General features: G+C 32.9%; 1 long non-coding RNA gene across 1 annotated transcript; it reads right to left on the bottom strand.

Moving 5' to 3' along the window:
- Window positions 1–7,420: 7,420 nt before the first annotated feature.
- Window positions 7,421–12,471, bottom strand: LOC137922261 (uncharacterized). The gene is made up of 3 exons (XR_011107511.1): window positions 12,205–12,471; window positions 11,992–12,105; window positions 7,421–7,466 (listed from the first exon to the last, which is right to left on the bottom strand). It is a non-coding gene; the product is annotated as an uncharacterized lncRNA (long non-coding RNA).
- Window positions 12,472–14,336: the final 1,865 nt, after the last annotated feature.

The following is a 14,336-nucleotide window of genomic DNA, read 5'->3' as shown; positions in this document are numbered from 1 at the left end:
AATATTTAACGTATTATATCGATTAGAATAATGCCAGTAATATATTATTAAATATTCATTCTCCGTTGAACATCAACTCGTTTGGATTTTGTTATTGATTTAACAATGCATTGTAATTTAAATGTGAACGATCATTAGGCTTATTTAACTATTTGACAATTGGTCGCGGATGCGCTCACTACGTGACACGACAGCAAACTTACCTCATTTATTTTGTCATCAGTTCATATTGTAACTATCTTAAGAGACAGCTACTAACATAGCAATCTTATATTTCTTACGAAAATAGTGTCATTACTTATATACAGATGGCGTTAGTTGAGCTTTTATTAATAGCAGTTTAGATGATAATAGTATCAACATAACTATAGCTGTATATATAATTTCGTGGTCACTGTCACATTTTGTGCCATAGTGTCCGTGAGAGGCACACACGTGTGACCGCTGCACGTTCCGCTAACGCAAACATTGGCAATGATCCTCAACTCAACTACGCCCGCGGTAATAAAAAACGCAGTCGAGTTGCATGCGCTGCCTAGGTAACCATCACTTTCTTGCAAATATTCGATATCTATATAAAACGAAAAAAAAAACGTAGGTTTAGTAAAAAAATTATGAAATAAAAGTGATCATCCATAAGTCTTCCAATTTAATTGTAAATAACAACAATATAACAACATTGAAGATATTTAATTACCAAGTTGTAATGATAATGTTTACATGGCACCAATAAAAAGTTTGGTTTGGGATTATAGATTATAATTATTTGAATATAATATGACTATAGTGACCTTAACTTGCATAGTTAGTCACTTCCGCAGTACAAGCTCTGTGTCGTCATCACACGCATAATAAACGAATTCTTAGTTTTCACCTGTTCTTGCTCATGCGTTAACACTGTACGTAGTTTGTGGGCAGATGGCGCTAATAAGCGAACTAATATAACTGACATTTCTGTGTTTTGACCAGCGACATTACTAATAAATATATATTGTTTATTATGTTATAACAAGTGTATAGTAAAAGATATTTTTGTGAAATAATATATTATTTAATGTTATAGATGTTATCTTAGTTTTAACAATGAATTAGATTTAATAACACTCTGATATGACAAAATGATAGTGTATTAGGTATTTTTAATCTTACTACAGTATTATCAATTCTTTTGACAATTTAGAAGTGTTTAATAATATTGGTGTATGGTGTTACGTCCTTTTCGCATCACCAGTTTCAGAAGTGAATAGAGCGAGTTTAAATAATGGCGGCCGACGATGCGCGGGGCGCTCTTGGGAGGGTCGGCCCAATTTGAAACGTGGCATTTGCCATTACACAATGAATTTCTTGCCGCATACGGCTGACATATATTGCGTGCATGTCATATGCGTTTTGGAATGCTCCAGCAAATATCGTAGCCTTCTTTTTTCAACAACACAAATCACACAAACAACAACAAATCTTTTTATGTTAAAAATCAAAAATTATGTAAATCAAGCAAAAGTCGACGTAAATAGAATCATGTCTAATCGTAAATAGGAAAGTGATTCGAGTATCAGAATTATATCCAGTAAATGCAATGCATTATGATATCGAATTTTTAGTTTGATTTTGGACTGTTTCCAAATTGATTTTGTGTAATTTGGCAGATTTTCTGTGCTGAGTTTTGTCTGCGAAGTTCAAGATATTATTTTTTTTATAAATAACCTTTACATATCTGGCTTAAGGCGTATTTTATAATAAGCTATTTAGACACTTAGTATAATTGTTCTTCAAAAACAACGTTCAAAGCGTTTAATTCATTGGCTTAGTGAGATTTCGGACTATCTCGTTTCAAGGTATATTCGATAATGCATATTGCGCAAGATTTTGTGTGCTTTGAGTAGTAAGGTACGGCTATCATACGTTGCGTTTATCAATTCCGGTAAAGTCTATGTACAGTTTTATATAATAAAAAAAATAAGGCGAGGTGACTCCAAATAATTTTAAATTTTAGCCATTTCAGTATATATGAACTCAGCGGCATGGTGGCATGTGAATTGGTAGTCTGACTCTTGGGAATTTAGTCGCAATAGAGTATTCTTAGGGAGCAAACCATGATTGTGAATTCTTGCTCGTAAAAGATTTTGGTTATTTTAGTTAGATATTACGAAATAGGTGTAAATCATTGATAAATATAGTTACTGATTATAAAAAAGTTATCGGTATCCACATAGAAAAATAGAGTAATAGATGTGCTGCCAGCATTTAACCAAAGAGTTGAGTCAAGAAAAATAAACGATGAATTATTAGATCATTTTGAATAAAATGTTAACAATAAAAATACATATTTTAAAGGTATATAAACTTCGGACAGGTTCAGGGCAGCGGCATCTGTTAACGATTCGACAATAGGTGAATTTAGAGGGAAGTACAAGAAAAGCAATTGTTGACCTAAATATCCTTGGCGATTGTACTGCTCGTATTGAAAGAATCGATTATTTAGGTCATCGTACTTAGCCACGAAGGGTTGTGTTGAAGTTAAAACGCATTAGATGTCTTCTTTTAAAAATGGAATAAGCAGTTTGAAAACTTGTCTTGATTGTACGCACATTATAGGTATATTATTCTTGGTGACGTATGGTTTTTTTTGGCTTTATTATTATTAATACCACCTTCCGCAGAAATAAAATAAAAGAGCATTGAGGACGTTTACGCCAAAACCGTTTTGGTATCATTGCACGAGTGTACAGTAGCAACGGCTCTAGAACATTTAATAACTAATCGGATTTTTGGTCCATCAAATCATTGTAACACTAGGATAGACACCTCATAGAGTGACATGGCTTCAGCTGAGATTTACAATGCGCGCTTACCTTTGCGATCCGGGGAATTCCCGAGAGAGCAGAGCCTAGACGCAATCAATTGCTACCGTAGAACTTAAAAAGCATTTTATAATATAAAACACAATTTTAATATGAGCTTAACATTAAAACATTAATATCGTATAGGTTAATTAAACGCGTCATGCTTTGAAGTTTATTTTTCATAAAGCACTATCAAAAATTAAAAAAAAAATACATTAAATTTGTAGCTTAACTGTGATCTTGTAAAAACTTTACTCGTTTAACTTAAAGATATTTTATTAAGTTATTGGTTAATTTTATTAAATCGATCGATCTAGTTGATACTGTTACAATTAATTGATGTTATTATTAAATCGTTCTTTAACCTAAAAGAATAGATATTTTCGTGAACAATGTTAGTTAAAATTGATTTGCAATCGTCAATTATTGTCAAGTATTAAGTTGCGGTATATTCATTTGTTTATTCACTCCCCGTACCACCATAAGTTGTCGAGTAGGCCACGTATGCGGAAACCTTCTTCACGCCCAAGGCCATAGAACCAGTTTTAGGACCGGTAACATCATAATACCAACGCAAGCAATTAGTTAGTGACCACTGAGGGATTTAATCCAGAATTAATTCAATTATATATCTACAAAACATTTTTAAATGGGTATTGGAATCACTGTTTTACGAAAGCATGAATAAAAATCACTTTAAGAATAAATTTAAAAATATACATGATATGTTAAAATTTGATGAATAAAATGGTAATGATTTTTATAGTAAAGATTTCTGTTGTCAAACAAAAACAGTAAAAGAACAGGTTGTTTTGATTTACACTTCAAGGCGGTGCTTATAGTTTAAGCTGCATGGTTTAGTTCCCCGGCTTATTAAGATTTAAACAAAAAATAAAAATAAGTTATGAAATAAATGTTAATAATTATTCGAATAATGTACTTAAATCTCGGTTTTTAGACACACTTACATGGTTAATTTTGTAATGTGTACATCAAATATTGTACAATTTATGTAAAAAGAGCAATTGTTTAGTTTTTGGCCGGACTTTCTCAGCAGAATAGCATTACGAACCGGTGTTAGTTTACTACTTGTAATGATAAAATAATCGACGATTCAAAAGTGCGTATCTATGCCTACTTAAATAAAGATATTAAGAATTTAAATTTGAAAAGAAGAAAGTTTTAGTATACAATTTAGAGCTAAACAATAATATCTAAGAAATAGATTTGTGATCGATTAAATTTATTTTGATACAGCTTACGACGGGCCTCATAAGGAGACGAATGAATATTAATAATTTTCATTTACATTGTCGTGTTATAGTTTTATAAATTATTGCTCTAACTAAAGACATTCATAAGTAATATTATGTGTTTGTTTTATATATTCAATAAAAAGTTTTCGATGCAAGAAGTTGCAAATTATATTTGCACATGCAGTTTCGTAGCCGTGCTACATTTCTCGTAGATATCGTAGCTGCATTTGCTACGTCGCAAACATGCATGCGTAGCGAACCATAGACCCTATGCAGTTCGTAGCAGCGAAGTAAATTTTTTTCTGATTGTTCCGTTTTAATTCGTTACACTTAATAAATCAAACCTATATTCCAACAATACACGAACCCGTGTATCCTGTTATAAAAAAGCCAATCGAATCTATTTATTCCATATAAAGGAAATAAAAACAAGAATGTCTAAACAAATTATACATGGTATTCATAATTTTTTTAGCAATTTTTTGGATTTTGTAAAATTGGTTTATACAGTACAATCTTCTTATTCAAATTTGCGATTTATGATGAATATGTCTATAATACTGAAGTTGAAAAAGATGGTAGAGAGCCTAATAATGATTAGGTGCTTTTTACCAGCATAGTATCAGATATCTTTTGCTGGTCTTACATATCCAAGGTTTCCAATCCAGAACTTTAAAGCCACAGTGGTCTTCTTTCTTGCCAACTTGCCAACTGCCACTGCCACCTGCCAATCCGCTGGGCAATGTTGGTTACTTTTGATCCGATTACGTAAAGAAATCCCGACCATAGACCCCTCCGTGGCTAATTGAGCGACTGGAGCTTAGCAACAAGGCTCAGAGTAAGAGACGACGTGTCAACGTCTTAGTCATCAACGGTAACGCACATTGGACGTATTTTATTACGAGAACACAATTGAATTCGAAATAATTTATGTACAATTATTTTATGTATAAGAAAAAAAATAAAAATCTGGAACTATTACTCTAAGTGTTGTGAAATTTTAATCGATAATATTATTTTAAGACTTTCCCAAATTTATCGTTGGACTTAATTATCTGCAACGTATCGTGTTACACACGTGTTGTAACACTTACAGATTTTAATCTTTTTTCGACTATCATCCACTGTAACCTTGCAAATAGATGCAAAGCGATGTAAAGTAGTTGTGAGCTGAAGTTATTCTTATTTCCGAGCACGTGACTCATTGTCTTTCTTGTCCTCTCGGGCGCCCTTGTGACGGAATGCTAAACGGGTATTATCGACTTGTGATAGCCCAAGTCCAGGTGCCCTTGAATAATCACTCCTTGAAGCATCCACCGAAGAGATTTGAGACCTCAGCGGTCTCCCAAACCATTGATATTGTAGTATGTATCGGCCCGAGTCGAGGCTTTTTACGGAGCCTTCGAGCTATCTTAAAAGAGGTTTGGCTATGTGCCCTGTAGCCTCGCGCTCGCGGAATCTGCAAATGCCATTTGGGCACCAGAGCAAGTCGGATCGGGAAAAAAATCAGCCCGTGCTTTCCCCGATCACGGCTCAAGTTCTGAATCAACTTCTCATTTACATAGTCCGTCGGTGGCTTCTAATTGGCGAGCACAAAATTTTCAACGTTAAATATAATCGCAAAATAATACAGGAATAATTTTTTTAATTATTTTTTCTTCACTTTACGTCATTTTTATTTCCTGTTCTCTATTATAGACAAGAAGGCTTTAAATTGACATAATTGAGTTATTTTCTTTTGCGTATTGGATATTAGTTGCCTAAGGCGTTTTCATTATTTTTTACATACTACATACTGCACTGGTTTTCTGACCTTAGCGGTTGCTGCAAATTCTATCTTATTTACCATTAAAACTAGATAATATAACGCAATGAATGAATGAATGAAATTAAATTTCTGAAGACAAATTAGCCAAATTTAATTTCATTCAATCATTATGAGGAGGAATAATAATAAAACAAAACAGTATCATTATATTAGTAATATATTGGTTTATTTCTATTGTCTAATAAATTCTAATATCGCTTAACACTAACAAGCCACGTTTCAAGTTTTTTTTTATGGTCTCCTTTATTGGTGGCCTCTCGTACTCCCCTAATGTGTGTAGGTTCAGGATGTCTATTTCCGATAAGTTATTCACACTCTTAATTTATTTCGTCTGTCATACGTCACATTATCATTCATTCTCTCTACTGCCACACATCACAATACCTTGCACTCTTTATCATTTATTACATTCCTTTCTTTCATCTTCTCTTATTCTTCACCTCAGTTCTTAATATTACAGCTATGCTAAGTAACATTTGGTAATTTTACTTCTTTTCTTTATTTTTACAATTATACTCTTACTATATTTTCTTAAACTAGTACTATGCTGCTATATAATAATATTTGACTTATACTACTTGCTTACATTATCTTGTATTAGCGGTAGACTTGGTCTTATTAATACTCACTTTTTTGTTTATGACATATTTGCAGAATATTAAGAGAATTTTCCGTGACTGGTCGTGGCTTATTAAAGAGGAGATGCTTTACCTCTTTATGCTCGCACACAATTCCATCTCGCACTCATACCTCTGCCTTCCATACACGTGACAGCTGGTGAGAAGTTGCACCTGTTTGGTCCACCGCAGGGTTACAGGTGCACGAGGAACTCTCCTTGAGTTTGAACCTGTGGAGGTACTCCGAGAACTTCCCGTGCCCTGTGAACATCTGAACCAGATCAGTGTCCATATGAATTTGTCGGAGTATTCTATATGCAGTATCTGCGTCCGGGAAGAAAATCTTGGTTGTTGAAGCCGTCGTACCTTCCATTCGCCAAGCGTGTCCAGTCTGAGCTGTCGCTTCACGAAGGAAATAGGACACTTCTCATACTTCGGTTTCTTCTATAACTTTAGGGCCGGAACTTTCGCCAGTTGGTCCGCCCTTTCGTTTTCCACCGTCCCCGCGTGCGCCTTCACCCAATACAGTTTTACCTCTTTTCCACTCTCTCTCGCTTTAATAAAGTTCTCTTTTATTCCCAACGCTAGGGGATGAAGGTTGTCAGGTTTTGAGACAGTTTTCAGAGCGGACCGCGAATCACTAAGAATCGCACCCGTCCTCAAAGTTGCAGGGCGAGACCTCGAGGTTGAGTGGGGTGGGGCCCTTCCGGATACGTCCTGACGCGTCGTAATGGAAGCCGTGGCAGGGACAGTAGTAGCCATCGAATTCGCCAGCGTTAGCAATTGGCACGCACCCCAAGTGAGTGCACACTCCAATTACAACAAGCCATTCCGAATCTTTGGCATGCTGTTCATCAAACTGAGCGTCACGGGGAGCTGGTCTACGGGCACCGCCTTCTCTGTAGAGATCACTTCAGCTGTTCTGTGAAGAGATATTAACGTTATTTCTTATTCACAAGACAAATGATTAATGATTTACTGTTTGACGAATATAAAATTTGTCATAAAATTAAAAATATTCATCTATTTATTTATTCACATCATTATCGACAGGATTATTTACGTTACCTATAGAAACGAGAGTTGTTTATTCGTCCTGGTCTGAAAAGAGCCCACGACAAACTCGGCAAATTGTCTTTTTTTTAAATTATCTACACTATTATAGGATTTCGTTACATTTTTTTTTGATTAATAAACTTCAAAAATAATTTACTAATAATTCAGTGACATGACGATGTGCAGGGGCATAACTTCAGTTGCAGATAAAGATTAAAAGATAGTCTAAATCCATATTATGGAATGCATAAGTTTAATTAAAATAAACATAATAATAGATATTAAGTACTTCTAATTTAAATAATAATAATAATAAGGCATTGCAAAGATTTTATTGCATTTATGCAGTTAAAATGTTATAATGGGTCCATTGGGTTCTAAAATATAAACTTTGTGCAAGTAAAGAAAAAATATTTCTACTTGTCCTTTTAATTTTCCTCTACGTTCTGTGTTTCTGTTACTCTCTGGTATAAAACGGATTTTAAAATCTTAACATAAATTTTCAATTCAAATTACTCACAGAAACTTAATACTTGGTAAAGCATAAATGTCATAAATATTATATTATTAATATTTTTGTTGGCTCATGTAAGCTTGAAAAAATTCTGCATTGAAGCAAAAACTTTTGACCATTGTTCATACTCAATTTACTTTAAAAAAAAAGTTAGATTAAGAAAGATAAAGAAAGAAGATTAGATAAATATTATAAAAACAAAGTTCTTGCCATAAACTCATTCTCTTGTTGACACAATAGTCAGTATATAGATTATTAATATGAAAGCTTGTATTGTCATGTATTGTTAAGTATGGTAGATTGTGCTAACGGTGTCCTATTATGTAAGTACCTCAATTCTGCAATAAATAGCAAAAGATTTATAGTGGCCTATGCCATGCAGTGGGCAGGCAACAATCAGCTGATATGGTGATGATTTTTGATCCTTTCCGTTTTCAAAATAAAGTAGCTCTAGTGTGTAATTTAATCTGCAGTTATCAATTTTTTTTATTGCAAATCAATTTTGACTAGACTGGACTATTACATGCAGTGTCCTATAATCTTTATAGATTACTCAAGCACAATAGTCTTGTGTATTCCACAAACTGAAATATAACAGTGTTGGAACTATCTAATAAATTCATATTTCTTAGTTAGTATTGGAACTATTATTCTTTGATTTATATAATAAATGCTGCAATTTCACCTTTACAGTTTAATTGAGTTTTACATTAGAACACAGTTAAGAATATTTATAGAAGAGTAGAATATATATAGGATATAATAAGAATATCTTTTACTAAGTAATAAACTTTAATTTATGTCTCTTATATTTGATATTGAGATAAAATTAGTTAATACCTAGAGCTTTAGTCAAAATTAGCACAAGAGAAACAGTATCAAGACATTATTTTTAAAATATTTTTAGAGAAGTTCTAAGACCACGTATCCAAGGTTTCCTTGTGTCGGTAAAGAGAAATCTGGATACACAATATCAGAGTGGGCAAAGCGCACTTGAACAGGCGCTGAAAAGGGCATATGTCATATAATTTAATTTTTACGGAAATTAACGATTTATGGGGGTAAAATAGAAATGAAATGAGTAGTTTAACTTCCAGGATGTTTCAGTTTCAAGCTTTGAATAGGAAGAGCTTCGTGTAAAGATTTAACAGTTGAAATACTGGGTAAAGGTTTCACGATTAGTTTGTCAACAGGAGTATATACAGCAGTTACAGGTTTAAAGCCATTTGCAATAACTTGGGACGATGTCTTGAGTATTGGGCCAAGTATCCAGCCCGTGCGACCGAATTCATTGCGATACACTTATGATATACAATACAATTATCATAAAATATTCGCTATGAGTAAACATTGGCTCGGTTCGTAATGAAACGTCAAAGACATTGCCACTTTAAAGACAGTAAATAAAAATTATAGGATTTAAAAAAAAAGTATTTTCTGAATTTAATAAATAGTCAAATAAGAGCGACAAAATCATGATTAATTATAATAAATTATTCAAAAAAAATAGTTTTGAGTCAGTCATAAATGGCGCTTGTGTCTATATAAAAATAATTTTATGTATTAACGCCATCTACTAGGTACACGTAGTAAATATTTAACTGAAAAATCATTATTGACAGTTCTAAATTCAATATAAAAGGTTTCGAGCATCATCGGTTAAATTTGTTTACCAAATTCCTAAAATGCAAAGTACGATATATTATTGCAGAAAATATTTTATGTTCTGAATCGATTAGGATTATGTGAGTATTTTATAAGCATTCATTTTTTGTTGAACATCAATTCTCTTTGGATTTTATGTTGTTAACAATACATGGTAATTCAAATGTGAATGTAAAATAGCAGATGCGCTCGCTACGTGACACGACAGCAAGCCTTTAGAGACACAACTAACAACAATTTCAAATATTATTTAACGGAAATAATGTTATTAAACACAAACAGATGACGTTAGTTAATCTTTTATTAGTAGCAGCTAAGATGATAATAGAACAAAAATTTGTATCAATATAACTAAGCATAAATTAATTTTCAAATGTCGATCTACACAAGCAAAGTAAGAAAAGGACCAATATTTGGCCACTTCCGCACACGCAGTGGTAGTCTTGCAATAAAATGCACCGCCCGCCACACCGATTAGTGCCAAACACAGAGTGGACTCTGTGTTTGGCACTAATCGGTGTAACAATGACTCCTGAAGATGCCCCGTGGAGGGGTGAAACACGTGTTGAGTAGTTTGGTGGTGGCAGTTGTGTGATTCGCATTGTTTGCCGCATACACATTTATCAGCGGTCTGGCGGGCGGTGCATTTTATTGCACGACTACCACTGCATGTGCGAAAGTGGCTAAATATTGGTCCTTTTCTTACTTAGGATGGACTTCCGCGAGGTCACGCCTGATTCCATTAAATACACAAGCAAACCCGAGATATTCCCAACATATCTATAGTTATATAAAGAATTTCATGGTCACTGTTGCATTTTATGTCTTAGTGTCCCCGAGAAGCACACACATGTGGCCGCCGCACGTGCCGCTAATGCAAACATTGGCAATGATCCTTGACAACATAATTAGGCCCGCGGTAATTAATAATGCAGTAAGTTGCATGCCCATATATATACCAAAGGTACCTACATCCTTCTACATAGGATAATGCAGTATTTTAACTGTGGTTAACTTTGATGAAATTCCACAATGTCTATAAAATAATTAAGGGATAATAAAATTATTGTAAATAATATTCATGTTACTTTATAGGCATGTAAGAGTGACCATGGATCATTTTGATTCAATTTATATAAATAATAAAATAGCAATGGCTGATATTTAAAATTAAGTATTAATGATTACATGACCCAAACCAAAAATTTGTTTGCAAATTTTAAAGATTTAAATATAATAAAACAAGATTAATTGACAAAACCACATCAATTAATATTCATCAGGTTCGGAATCAAAATAGAATAGTAGATGTAATGCTAATATCATTATGTTAACAATAATTAAATTAAAATGAATACATAATTAAAGGCCAAATTAATATAATTTGGCTAGATCAAATGTTACCAATTTCTATTTTAATTTTATGTTAAAAATTCAGCATCAGAACATCAGTTAATAAATTGGCATTAATTTAGAGAGAACAAAAAAGAAAAAAATACATTTACCGCAATTATTGATCAACATAGCCTTGGGAATTGTTCTAGACTCATTCGTAATGTTAGAATCTATTATTGAGGGCATTGTTCTGAAGTTAAGATTCAAACTATAATTTACTGCCAATATTTTTGATTTTTAGATAAACTAGTTATCACATTGAGATTTGGAAAAAACAAGCATTGGATAAACTAATTAGGTATAGATAACAAGATGCTATTTTTAAAACCTTCATTTAAAAGTTCTAGGACATGCTATGATCTATAATAGCAGTGACATTTTTAACCAAATTGGTTTAGAAAAACATGTCATAAGAGAGTCTTTAATGATATTTGATTTGGAGCATTAAATAATTTTAGATATAACAGAGGAATATAATAAAAATGATATTGTAAGTAGCAAAAACTGCAGTTATTTCTCACTTAATTAACTTCCAATACTATAAAATATTTAACATTGTTTATAAAATTTATTCTTAACTTAGTAAGTTAAGAATAATTTAAATTTTATGTTTTATATTCAAGTAGTATTTGTTTACTTTACAGTACATGCAAGTAGTTGATTAATATTGGATTCTTGAAATGTAATGTATGTATTATTTATAATTCCATAGATTAGTTAATGCATTAGTGACCACTAATAATGTATCAATACGGGCTTATATATACATAATTAAACGAAAATAATAGTGTAGAAATCTTAGTGAAACAAAACTAACCTCCGACAATAACTTGCAATTGTCAACATATCCTATACATTCAATTTGGAATCCAAGGTTTCCTTGTGTCGGTAGAGAAGTCTGGATACGCAATATCAGAGTGGGCAAAGCGCACTTGAACAAGCATTGGAAAGGGCATGTTATTGTTATGTTACATAAATTTTTATACAAACTATTTATATAAAATAAAATGAAATTGGTAGTTTAACTTACAGTTATCAGGATGTTTCAGTTTCAAGTTCTGAATAGAAAGAGCTCCGTGCAAAAATTACACCGTTGTAGTCTTAGGTAAAAGTTGCTAGGCCGGTTTGTCAACAAGAGTTGGACAGCAGTAACAGGCTTCAAGCCATTTGCAACAACTTGGGACGATGCCTTGAAGTAGGGGACCAAGTGTCCATCCCGTGTGACCGAATTCATTTTATTACGCTTCAGATACGAACTACAAAGATTATAAAATTTTCGCTATGAAATATTCGTGGCTTGACTATTAATGAAACGTCAAAAGACACGATTGCCACTCTTAAGGCAATGAATTTAAAATGTCAGATATAAAAAATATAATTTTTTAAATTTAATAAATATAGTGAAATTAGAGTGTTTCAGTAATAAAATATGAATTAAAATTATAATAAATAGTACGAAAATATACTCTATTGTTTCGGTCATAGATGGCGTATGTGCCCATATTAAAATAATTTCATGTATAAGCGCCATCTAGAGTAAACGTACACAATTATTACATGCCAGAACATTATCGACAGTTTAACAAAAGAAACTATAATATCGAATATTTCGATTTCCCTTGCTTCATAAATATAAAGAAAAATATTCTATTTTTTACAGGCATTAGAATGCATAATCTATTTTCATGCCCCCACAAACAATCTTGTAAACATCTTTTATTTAGCCACAGTATTCTGGCTTTGATCAAGATGTTTTGAATTTTACAAGAACTTTGGATAGAGAAGGTTTTGTGTTGGTTTCAAATTCAATAAAAAGGTTTATAGGAATCATCGGTCAAATTTCTTTCCCACATTACGAAAATGCATCGCAAAGAATATTTTCGGAGAAAACATTTTGTGTATTTTATCGATTAAAACAATGTGAATATTTTATAAGTATTTATTCCCTGTTGGATTTCGACTCGTTTGGATTTTATGTTATTGATTTAGCAATACGTCGTAATTTAATTGTGAACGATCATTAGGCTTATTTAACTATTTGACAATTGGTCGCGGATGTGCTCGCTACGTGACGCGACAGTAGGCGCCTACCTCATTCAGGACTATTTCTATTCTGTTGCCGCCCGCATTTAATTTGTCATCTGTTCATATTGTTGTTACCTAAAAGACAGTCACTAACGTAGCAATCCTGTATATATTTTTAAGTTATAAATTTTTTGGTGAAATAATGTTATTAAACACGAATAGATGGCGTTAGTTGAGCTTATAAATAAGTAAAGATGATAGAACAAAAATATAGTATAAATAAAACTACGTCATTAGCATAAATTAATTTCCAAATGTCCACCTATACAAGCGACCTCGAGATATTTACAACGTCGTTGCGTTTTGTACCTTAGTGTCCGTGAGAGGCACACACGTGCAGCGGCTGCACGTGCCGCTAACGCACACATTGGCAATGATCCTTGACAACTCAACTACGGCCGCGGTAATAAATAACGCAGTTGAGTTGCGTGCGCCGCCTGGGTACCTACGTCCGCTTACATTGCATACGATAGTGTAGTATTTTTATCACTATGACCAACCTTGATGAAATTCCACTATGTCTACATAAAACGATTAAGGGATTATAAAATTATTGTAAGGAATATTCACGTAATTTTATAGACATATAAAATGATCGTTCATCAGTTTGCATCAATTCATATCAATAATAAAATCCGCCATTACGAAATGTATATATATGTTTCCAACAGTCATGGTTCAGTGTTATAGTTGTATTGCACTTTACCTGTTGGAAGATTAAATATGAGGATTTATGCTTGCTTGGTTTAGGTTGAAGTTGATGCTGCTAGCTCGGGAACTTTTACAGCTTCATCGGAATTGAGTTCACAGAGCTGAAGGGTCCGTGCACTTAAAAAAAAGCATAAGCAAAGACAGACGCATTCCAGTTGTACGACGACGAGGCTTTAGGCATGACAGCTACACGGGCAAAAGATTTTGCAATATTCATCAAGACATTTAGGAATAATTAAAAAAACAAGAATAATTAATGTCTATCGAGTTAAGAATAAAAATAGAATAGCAGATGTGATGTTAATATAATTATGTTAAAAATAATAGAATTTAAATGAATATATAATTAAAGGCCAAATTAATATA

The sequence above is a fragment of the Battus philenor genome, unplaced genomic scaffold (genome assembly GCF_028537555.1).
Source record: "Battus philenor isolate CCGP_79_NKW_IND1 unplaced genomic scaffold, ilBatPhil1.0.hap1 SCAF_2, whole genome shotgun sequence".
Classification (NCBI taxonomy): Eukaryota; Metazoa; Arthropoda; class Insecta; order Lepidoptera; family Papilionidae; genus Battus; species Battus philenor.
The sequence above is the reverse complement of the archived record's forward strand: the minus strand, read 5'-3'. Positions and strand labels throughout refer to the sequence as shown.